Raw genomic sequence first — 11323 nt, 5'->3', positions numbered from 1 at the left:
ACTGGTTGTAGATAGATACACTGATACTGGTTGTACTGTAATCACTGGTTGTAGATAGATACACTGTATCACTGGTTGTAGATGGTTGTATTGGTGGATGTATATATTAATGTATATATTGTTCTACAGGGGATGCGTGTATTGGAGGATGTATATATTGTTCTACAGGGGATGCGTGTATTGGAGGATGTATATATTGTTCTACAGGGGATGCGTGTATTGGAGGATGTATATATTGTTCTACAGGGGATGCGTGTATTGGAGGATGTATATATTGTTCTATGCGTGTTTGGAGGATGTATATATTGTTCTACAGGGGATGCGTGTATTGGAGGATGTATATATTGTTCTACAGGGGATGTGTGTATTGAGGATGTATATATTGTTCTACAGGGGATGGGTGTATTGGTAGATGTATATATTGTTCTACAGGGGATGCGTGTATTGGTAGATGTATATATTAATGTATATATTGTTCTACAGGGGATGCGTGTATTGGTAGATGTATATATTAATGTATATATTGTTCTACAGGGGATGCGTGTATTGGTAGATGCACGGGACAAACTGGGAATTCCGTGGCAGAACTCTGAAAACGAGAAGCACGGCATGTTTGTGATGTCATTTGAGGGGCGTGGTGGAGTGGCGGTAGAACCAATGGAATTCCAGCTTTATGGGCTGGCGCTGGACGCTCTGTGGAGGGATTCTGGAATACAGGACGCCTACGGACGACGCAGTGAGTTTCAACTGGTGAGTCTGACACACACACGCACGCATGCACACACACACACACAAAGAGATACACACACACACAGCTACACACACACACACACAGCTCCACACACACACACGACAGCCGTGTCTGAGACTGAAAAATCACACACTCTCATTTGTTTGTGTCAGAGAGTGACTGTGTGTGTTGTTATTGTGATGTCACAGTCTCTCCCTGGTCTTCAACTCCAGATAAGTTAGAGCTGCATTCAACGTTCAAAACAGTTCGTTGTTTACAAACTGAGGACACGCTATGACAAAACAAAGATTCTAGAACCTAAAAGGATTCTTTGACTGTCCCCATAGGAGAACCCTTTGAAGAACCCTTTTAGGTTCCAAGTAGAACCCCTTTTGGGTTCCATGTTCCACAGAGGGTTCTACCTGGAACCAAAAAGGGTTCTCCCTTGGAGACAGCCGAAGAATCCTTTTAGGTTCTAGAATCTTTGTTTTGTCAAGCTATTGATATAGTTGGTTCTGTCATTACTAGTCTGATATACCTTATGTTGCCAGGCTATTGAAAAAGTTGGTTCTGTCATTACTAGTCTGATATACCTTATGTTGTCAGGCTATTGATATAGTTGGTTCTGTCAAAAACTAGTTCCCTGGATACCTTACGTTGTCAGGCTATTGATATAGTTGGTTCTGTCATTACTGGTCTGATATACCTTATGGTGTCAGGCTATTGATATAGTTGGTTCTGTCATTACTAGTCTGATATACCTTATGTTGTCAGGCTATTGATATAGTTGGTTCTGTCATTACTAGTTTCCTGGATACCTTATGTTGTCAGGCTATTGATATAGTTGGTTCTGTCATTACTAGTTGCCTGGATACCTTACGTTGTCAGGCTATTGATATAGTTGGTTCTGTCATTATTAGTTCCCTGGATACCTTACATTGTCAGGCTATTGATATAGTTGGTTCTGTCATTATTAGTTCCCTGGATACCTTACGTTATCAGGCTATTGATATAGTTGGTTCTGTCATTATTAGTTCCCTGGATACCTTATGTTGTCAGGCTATTGTTATAGTTGGTTCTATCATTAGTAGTTCCCTGGATACCTTACGTTGTCAGGCTATTGATATAGCCTGTCATTATTAGTCCCCGAGATACCTTATGTTGTCAGGCTATTGATGTAGTTGGTTCTGTCATTACTAGTCCCCTGGATACCTTACGTTATCAGGCTATTGATATAGTTGGTTCTGTCATTATTAGTTCCCTGGATACCTTGTGTTGTCAGGCTATTGATATAGTTAGTTCTGTCATTATTAGTCCTGTGGATACCTTACGTTGTCAGGATACCTCCTGCTGTGTTCTGTCCTACTGTGTGCTGTCCTGCTGTCCTGCTGTGTGCTGTCCTGCTGTCCTGCTGTGTTCTGTCCTGCTGTCCTGCTGTGTTCTGTCCTGCTGTGTGCTGTCCTGCTGTGTACTGTCCTGCTGTCCTGCTGTGTGCTGTCCTGCTGTGTACTGTCCTGCTGTGTTCTGTCCTGCTGTGTTCTGTCCTGCTGTGTTCTGTCCTGCTGTGTTCTGTCCTGCTGTGTGCTGTCCTGCTGTGTTCTGTCCTGCTGTGTTCTGTCCTGCTGTGTTCTGTCCTGCTGTGTACTGTCCTGCTGTGTGCTGTCCTGCTGTCCTGCTGTGTTCTGTCCTGCTGTGTTCTGTCCTGCTGTGTTCTGTCCTGCTGTGTGCTGTCCTGCTGTGTTCTGTCCTGCTGTGTTCTGTCCTGCTGTGTTCTGTCCTGCTGTCCTGCTGTGTTCTGTCCTGCTGTGTTCTGTCCTGCTGTCCTGCTGTGTTCTGTCCTGCTGTGTTCTGTCCTGCTGTGTTCTGTCCTGCTGTCCTGCTGTGTACTGTCCTGCTGTGTAATGTCCTGCTGTCCTGCTGTGTTCTGTCCTGCTGTGTTCTGTCCTGCTGTGTTCTGTCCTGCTGTGTGCTGTCCTGCTGTGTTCTGTCCTGCTGTGTTCTGTCCTGCTGTCCTGCTGTGTTCTGTCCTGCTGTGTTCTGTCCTGCTGTCCTGCTGTGTTCTGTCCTGCTGTGTTCTGTCCTGCTGTGTTCTGTCCTGCTGTCCTGCTGTGTTCTGTCCTGCTGTCCTGCTGTGTTCTGTCCTGCTGTGTTCTGTCCTGCTGTGTGCTGTCCTGCTGTGTGCTGTCCTGCTGTGTTCTGTCCTGCTGTCCTGCTGTCCTGCTGTGTTCTGTCCTGCTGTGTGCTGTCCTGCTGTGTTCTGTCCTGCTGTGTGCTGTCCTGCTGTGTACTGTCCTGCTGTGTGCTGTCCTGCTGTGTACTGTCCTGCTGTGTACTGTCCTGCTGTGTTCCGTCCTGCTGTGTACTGTCCTGCTGTGTTCTGTCCTGCTGTGTTCTGTCCTGCTGTGTTCTGTCCTGCTGTCCTGCTGTGTTCTGTCCTGCTGTGTACTGTCCTGCTGTGTACTGTCCTGCTGTCCTGCTGTGTTCTGTCCTGCTGTGTTCTGTCCTGCTGTGTACTGTCCTGCTGTCCTGCTGTGTTCTGTCCTGCTGTGTTCTGTCCTGCTGTGTTCTGTCCTGCTGTGTTCTGTCCTGCTGTGTTCTGTCCTGCTGTGTACTGTCCTGCTGTGTTCTGTCCTGCTGTCCTGCTGTGTTCTGTCCTGCTGTGTTCTGTCCTGCTGTGTACTGTCCTGCTGTGTTCTGTCCTGCTGTGTTCTGTCCTGCTGTCCTGCTGTGTTCTGTCCTGCTGTGTTCTGTCCTGCTGTGTTCTGTCCTGCTGTCCTGCTGTGTTCTGTCCTGCTGTCCTGCTGTGTTCTGTCCTGCTGTGTTCTGTCCTGCTGTGTACTGTCCTGCTGTGTTCTGTCCTGCTGTGTTCTGTCCTGCTGTGTTCTGTCCTGCTGTCCTGCTGTGTGCTGTCCTGCTGTGTGCTGTCCTGCTGTGTGCTGTCCTGCTGTGTTCTGTCCTGCTGTGTTCTGTCCTGCTGTGTTCTGTCCTGCTGTCCTGCTGTGTACTGTCCTGCTGTGTTCTGTCCTGCTGTGTTCTGTCCTGCTGTGTTCTGTCCTGCTGTGTTCTGTCCTGCTGTGTGCTGTCCTGCTGTGTTCTGTCCTGCTGTGTTCTGTCCTGCTGTGTTCTGTCCTGCTGTGTGCTGTCCTGCTGTGTTCTGTCCTGCTGTCCTGCTGTGTTCTGTCCTGCTGTCCTGCTGTGTACTGTCCTGCTGTGTTCTGTCCTGCTGTGTTCTGTCCTGCTGTGTGCTGTCCTGCTGTGTTCTGTCCTGCTGTGTTCTGTCCTGCTGTGTTCTGTCCTGCTGTGTTCTGTCCTGCTGTGTGCTGTCCTGCTGTGTTCTGTCCTGCTGTCCTGCGGTGTTCTGTCCTGCTGTCCTGCTGTGTGCTGTCCTGCTGTGTTCTGTCCTGCTGTGTTCTGTCCTTCTGTGTGCTGTCCTGCTGTGTTCTGTCCTGCTGTGTGCTGTCCTACTGTGTGCTGTCCTGCTGTGTACTGTCCTGCTGTGTGCTGTCCTGCTGTCCTGCTGTCCTGCTGTGTTCTGTCCTGCTGTGTGCTGTCCTGCTGTGTTCTGTCCTGCTGTGTGCTGTCCTGCTGTGTACTGTCCTGCTGTGTGCTGTCCTGCTGTGTACTGTCCTGCTGTGTACTGTCCTGCTGTGTTCCGTCCTGCTGTGTACTGTCCTGCTGTGTTCTGTCCTGCTGTGTTCTGTCCTGCTGTGTTCTGTCCTGCTGTCCTGCTGTGTTCTGTCCTGCTGTGTACTGTCCTGCTGTGTACTGTCCTGCTGTCCTGCTGTGTTCTGTCCTGCTGTGTTCTGTCCTGCTGTGTACTGTCCTGCTGTCCTGCTGTGTTCTGTCCTGCTGTGTTCTGTCCTGCTGTGTTCTGTCCTGCTGTGTTCTGTCCTGCTGTGTTCTGTCCTGCTGTGTACTGTCCTGCTGTGTTCTGTCCTGCTGTCCTGCTGTGTTCTGTCCTGCTGTGTTCTGTCCTGCTGTGTACTGTCCTGCTGTGTTCTGTCCTGCTGTGTTCTGTCCTGCTGTCCTGCTGTGTTCTGTCCTGCTGTGTTCTGTCCTGCTGTGTTCTGTCCTGCTGTCCTGCTGTGTTCTGTCCTGCTGTCCTGCTGTGTTCTGTCCTGCTGTGTTCTGTCCTGCTGTGTTCTGTCCTGCTGTGTTCTGTCCTGCTGTGTTCTGTCCTGCTGTGTTCTGTCCTGCTGTGTGCTGTCCTGCTGTGTGCTGTCCTGCTGTGTGCTGTCCTGCTGTGTGCTGTCCTGCTGTGTTCTGTCCTGCTGTGTTCTGTCCTGCTGTCCTGCTGTGTACTGTCCTGCTGTGTTCTGTCCTGCTGTGTTCTGTCCTGCTGTGTTCTGTCCTGCTGTCCTGCTGTGTTCTGTCCTGCTGTGTGCTGTCCTGCTGTGTTCTGTCCTGCTGTGTTCTGTCCTGCTGTGTTCTGTCCTGCTGTGTGCTGTCCTGCTGTGTTCTGTCCTGCTGTCCTGCTGTGTTCTGTCCTGCTGTCCTGCTGTGTACTGTCCTGCTGTGTTCTGTCCTGCTGTGTTCTGTCCTGCTGTGTGCTGTCCTGCTGTGTTCTGTCCTGCTGTGTTCTGTCCTGCTGTGTTCTGTCCTGCTGTGTTCTGTCCTGCTGTGTGCTGTCCTGCTGTGTTCTGTCCTGCTGTCCTGCGGTGTTCTGTCCTGCTGTCCTGCTGTGTGCTGTCCTGCTGTGTTCTGTCCTGCTGTGTTCTGTCCTGCTGTGTGCTGTCCTGCTGTGTTCTGTCCTGCTGTGTGCTGTCCTACTGTGTGCTGTCCTGCTGTGTACTGTCCTGCTGTGTGCTGTCCTACTGTGTGCTGTCCTGCTGTGTGCTGTCCTGCTGTGTGCTGTCCTGCTGTGTGTTGTCCTGCTGTCCTGCTGTGTACTGTCCTGCTGTGTGCTGTCCTGCTGTGTGTTGTCCTGCTGTCCTGCTGTGTACTGTCCTGCTGTGTTCTGTCCTGCTGTGTGCTGTCCTGCTGTGTTCTGTCCTGCTGTGTTCTGTCCTGCTGTGTTCTGTCCTGCTGTCCTGCTGTCCTGCTGTGTGCTGTCCTGCTGTGTTCTGTCCTGCTGTGTTCTGTCCTGCTGTGTTCTGTCCTGCTGTGTTCTGTCCTGCTGTGTTCTGTCCTGCTGTGTTCTGTCCTGCTGTGTACTGTCCTGCTGTGTACTGTCCAGCTGTGTGCTGTCCTGCTGTGTACTGTCCTGCTGTCCTGCTGTGTTCTGTCCTGCTGTGTTCTGTCCTGCTGTGTTCTGTCCTGCTGTGTTCTGTCCTGCTGTGTTCTGTCCTGCTGTGTACTGTCCTGCTGTGTTCTGTCCTGCTGTGTTCTGTCCTGCTGTGTTCTGTCCTGCTGTGTTCTGTCCTGCTGTGTTCTGTCCTGCTGTCCTGCTGTGTGCTGTCCTGCTGTGTTCTGTCCTGCTGTGTTCTGTCCTGCTGTGTTCTGTCCTGCTGTCCTGCTGTGTTCTGTCCTGCTGTGTTCTGTCCTGCTGTCCTGCTGTGTTCTGTCCTGCTGTGTTCTGTCCTTCTGTGTTCTGTCCTGCTGTGTTCTGTCCTGCTGTGTTCTGTCCTGCTGTGTACTGTCCTGCTGTGTTCTGTCCTGCTGTGTTCTGTCCTGCTGTGTTCTGTCCTGCTGTGTTCTGTCCTTCTGTGTTCTGTCCTGCTGTGTTCTGTCCTGCTGTGTTCTGTCCTGCTGTGTACTGTCCTGCTGTGTACTGTCCTGCTGTGTTCTGTCCTGCTGTGTTCTGTCCTGCTGTGTACTGTCCAGCTGTGTGCTGTCCTGCTGTGTACTGTCCTGCTGTCCTGCTGTGTTCTGTCCTGCTGTGTTCTGTCCTGCTGTCCTGCTGTCCTGCTGTGTTCTGTCCTGCTGTGTTCTGTCCTGCTGTGTTCTGTCCTGCTGTGTTCTGTCCTGCTGTGTTCTGTCCTGCTGTGTTCTGTCCTGCTGTGTTCTGTCCTGCTGTCCTGCTGTGTTCTGTCCTGCTGTGTTCTGTCCTGCTGTGTTCTGTCCTGCTGTCCTGCTGTGTTCTGTCCTGCTGTGTTCTGTCCTGCTGTGTTCTGTCCTGCTGTGTTCTGTCCTGCTGTGTACTGTCCTGCTGTGTTCTGTCCTGCTGTGTTCTGTCCTGCTGTGTTCTGTCCTGCTGTGTGCTGTCCTGCTGTGTGCTGTCCTGCTGTGTTCTGTCCTGCTGTGTTCTGTCCTGCTGTGTTCTGTCCTGCTGTGTTCTGTCCTGCTGTCCTGCTGTGTGCTGCAAACGAGGCTAATCTTGTCATTAGTCACAGTGGAGAATGCTAGCATGCTAACGTGATACACAGAAGACAACTTGGTTCCTGTTAAACAGATGAACAGAACAAGACAGAGTGAATCCTCAGACTGCAGCTGCCTTTCAGGCTTCTCTCTTTCTCTGTGAGTATTTTTCTCTCTTCTTCCATCTCTTTCTCTCTTACTATCTTTATTTATGAGTCTTTATTTTTCTCCCTCTCGTTCTCTCTCTCACCCTCTCTCCTTTTCTCTGTCTGTCTCGCTACCCCTCTTATCTTTATGAGTCTTTATTTTTCTCGTTCTCTCTCTCACCCTCTCTCCTTTTCTCTGTCTGTCTCTCCACCCCTCTATCTTTATGAGTCTTTATTTTTCTCCCTCTCGTTCTCTCTCTCACCCTCTCTCCTTTTCTCTGTCTGTCTCGCTACCCCTCTATCTTTATGAGTCTTTATTTTTCTCCCTCTCGTTCTCTCTCTCACCCTCTCTCCTTTTCTCTGTCTGTCTCGCTACCCCTCTATCTTTATGAGTCTTTATTTTTCTCCCTCTCGTTCTCTCTCTCACCCTCTCTCCTTTTCTCTGTCTGTCTCTCTACCCCTCTATCTTTATGAGTCTTTATTTTTCTCCCTCTCGTTCTCTCTCACCCTCTCTCCTTTTCTCTGTCTGTCTCGCTACCCCTCTATCTTTCTCTCTGAGAGGTTTTTCTGGTTACCACAGCCCAGCTTTCCCAGGAAACTCTGGATCCCAGCCAGAGAAAAAGAGAGCGCGAGAGAGAGAGAGAAATAAGGTTGGGGGAGGGGAGAGGGATTGAGAGAAACAGGATGACTGGGAGAAATGGAGAGAAGGGAGGAGTAGAGAGAAAACAGCCACCCCGCAGCATACCACCCAGCAGCATACCACCCGCAGCATACCACCCAGCAGCATACCACCCGCAGCATACCACCTAGCAGCATACCACCCGCAGCATACCACCCAGCAGCATACCACCCAGCAGCATACCACCCGCAGCATACCACCCAGCAGCATACCACCCGCAGCATACCACCCCGCAGCATACCACCCAGCAGCATACCACCCCGCAGCATACCACCCAGCAGCATACCACCCGCAGCATACCACCCAGCAGCATACCACCCAGCAGCATACCACCCACAGCATACCACCCAGCAGCATACCACCCAGCAGCATACCACACGCAGCATACCACCCAGCAGCATACCACCCAGCAGCATACCACCCGCAGCATACCACCCAGCAGCATACCACCCAGCAGCATACCACCCAGCAGCATACCACACAGCAGCATACCACCCAGCAGCATACCACCCAGCAGCATACCACCCTGCATACCACTACTGGCTTGCTTCTGAAGCTAAGCAGGGTTGGTCCTGGTCAATTCCTGGATGGGAGACCAGATGCTGCTGGAAGTGGTGTTGGAGGGCCAGTAGGAGGCACTCTTTACTCTGGTCTAAACAATATCCCAATGCCCCAGGGCAGTGATTGGGGACACTGCCCTGTGTAGGGTGCCGTCTTTTGGATGGGACGTTAAACGGGTGTCCTGACTCTCTGAGGTCATTAAAGATCCCATGGCACTTATCGTAAGAGTAGGGGTGTTAACCCCAGTGTCCTGGTTAAATTCCCAATCTGGCCATCAAACCATCACGGTCACCTAATAATCCCCAGTTTACAAATTGTCTCATTCATCCACCTCCTCTCCCCTGTAACTATTCCCCAGGTCGTTGCTGCAAACAGATAAATACAAAAATATATTTTTTTAAACACACACACACACACACACACACACACACACACACACACACACACACACACACACACACACACACACACACACACACACACACACACACACACACACGTTGGAGAGCACACACACACACACACACACACACACACACACACACACACACACACACACACACACACACACACACACACACACACAAGTTGGAGAACGTCACAATTGATAAGAGATTGAATCCTGTTATGCCGTCGGCTATGTGCCATTTAAAGGTAATTAACGATGTAGCTGACATATGCAGTGTTTATTGTTAATGCCAACGAGGGGAACATTCCCTTTAAAAGGGATAAGGAATGTTAAAGAATCTTAAAGATACATCAGCCTGTTCACTGTAGTAGGGAGACAACAGAGAGAAACACTGTGGTGTGGGGCCTGTTCACTGTAGTAGGGAGACAACAGAGATAAACACTGTGGTGTGGGGCCTGTTCACTGTAGTAGGGAGACAACAGAGATAAACACTGTGGTGTGGGGCCTGTTAACTGCAGTAGGGAGACAACAGAGAGAAACACTGTGGTGTGGGGCCTGTTCACTGTAGTAGGGAGACAACAGAGATAAACACTGTGGTGTGGGGCCTGTTCACTGTAGTAGGGAGACAACAGAGATAAACACTGTGGTGTGGGGCCTGTTAACTGCAGTAGGGAGACAACAGAGATAAACACTGTGGTGTGGGGCCTGTTCACTGCAGTAGGGAGACAACAGAGATAAACACTGTGGTGTGGGGCCTGTTCACTGCAGTAGGGAGACAACAGAGATAAACACTGTGGTGTGGGGCCTGTTCACTGCAGTAGGGAGACAACAGAGATAAACACTGTGGTGTGGGGCCTGTTCACTGCAGTAGGGAGACAACAGAGATAAACACTGTGGTGTGGGGCCTGTTCACTGTAGTAGGGAGACAACAGAGATAAACACTGTGGTGTGGGGCCTGTTCACTGTAGTAGGGAGACAACAGAGATAAACACTGTGGTGTGGGGCCTGTTCACTGCAGTAGGGAGACAACAGAGATAAACACTGTGGTGTGGGGCCTGTTCACTGCAGTAGGGAGACAACAGAGATAAACACTGTGGTGTGGGGCCTGTTCACTGCAGTAGGGAGACAACAGAGATAAACACTGTGGTGTGGGGCCTGTTCACTGTAGTAGGGAGACAACAGAGATAAACACTGTGGTGTGGGGCCTGTTCACTGTAGTAGGGAGACAACAGAGATAAACACTGTGGTGTGGGGCCTGTTCACTGCAGTAGGGAGACAACAGAGATAAACACTGTGGTGTGGGGCCTGTTCACTGTAGTAGGGAGGAGAGAGAGACAACACTGTGGTGTGGGGCCTGTTCACTGCAGTAGGGAGGAGAGAGAGACAACACTGTGGTGTGGGGCCCGTTCACTGCAGTAGGGAGGAGAGAGAGACAGAGATAAACACTGTGGTGTGGGGCCTGTTCACTGTAGTAGGGAGACAACAGAGATAAACACTGTGGTGTGGGGCCTGTTCGCTGCAGTAGGGAGGAGACAGAGATAAACACTGTGGTGTGGGGCCTGTTCACTGTAGTAGGGAGACAACAGAGATAAACACTGTGGTGTGGGGCCTGTTCACTGCAGTAGGGAGACAACAGAGATAAACACTGTGGTGTGGGGCCTGTTCACTGTAGTAGGGAGACAACAGAGATAAACACTGTGGTGTGGGGCCTGTTCACTGTAGTAGGGAGACAACAGAGATAAACACTGTGGTGGGGCCTGTTCACTGTAGTAGGAGACAACAGAGATAAACACTGTGGTGTGGGGCCTGTTCACTGTAGTAGGGAGACAACAGAGATAAACACTGTGGTGTGGGGCCTGTTCACTGTAGTAGGGAGACAACAGAGATAAACACTGTGGTGTGGGGCCTGTTCACTGTAGTAGGGAGACAACAGAGATAAACACTGTGGTGTGGGGCCTGTTCACTGTAGTAGGGAGACAACAGAGATAAACACTGTGGTGTGGGGCCTGTTCACTGCAGTAGGGAGACAACAGAGATAAACACTGTGGTGTGGGGCCTGTTCACTGTAGTAGGGAGACAACAGAGATAAACACTGTGGTGTGGGGCCTGTTCACTGTAGTAGGGAGACAACAGAGATAAACACTGTGGTGTGGGGCCTGTTCACTGCAGTAGGGAGGAGACAGAGATAAACACTGTGGTGTGGGGCCTGTTCACTGCAGTAGGGAGGAGAGACAGAGATAAACACTGTGGTGTGGGGCCTGTTCACTGCAGTAGGGAGGAGAGACAGAGATAAACACTGTGGTGTGGGGCCTGTTCACTGTAGTAGGGAGACAACAGAGATAAACACTGTGGTGTGGGGCCTGTTCACTGCAGTAGGGAGGAGAGACAGAGATAAACACTGTGGTGTGGGGCCTGTTCACTGTAGTAGGGAGACAACAGAGATAAACACTGTGGTGTGGGGCCTGTTCACTGCAGTAGGGAGACAACAGAGACAACAGGAGCGATGGGTAACAATGATGCTTCGTGGATGACTGTTGTTGATGTGCGCAGAAGGTCCCTGG

The 11323-nt window shown here is 50.6% G+C and overlaps 1 pseudogene; it reads left to right on the top strand.

Annotated features, from left to right (window-relative positions):
- Positions 1–531: 531 nt before the first annotated feature.
- LOC118373374 (guanine nucleotide-binding protein subunit alpha-12-like) overlaps positions 532–11323 on the top strand; it is a 26908-nt pseudogene continuing 16116 nt past the window's right edge.

This window comes from Oncorhynchus keta, unplaced genomic scaffold, assembly GCF_023373465.1.
Source record: "Oncorhynchus keta strain PuntledgeMale-10-30-2019 unplaced genomic scaffold, Oket_V2 Un_contig_1871_pilon_pilon, whole genome shotgun sequence".
Taxonomy (NCBI): domain Eukaryota; kingdom Metazoa; phylum Chordata; class Actinopteri; order Salmoniformes; family Salmonidae; genus Oncorhynchus; species Oncorhynchus keta.
This window is presented reverse-complemented; position numbering and strand designations above follow the sequence as displayed.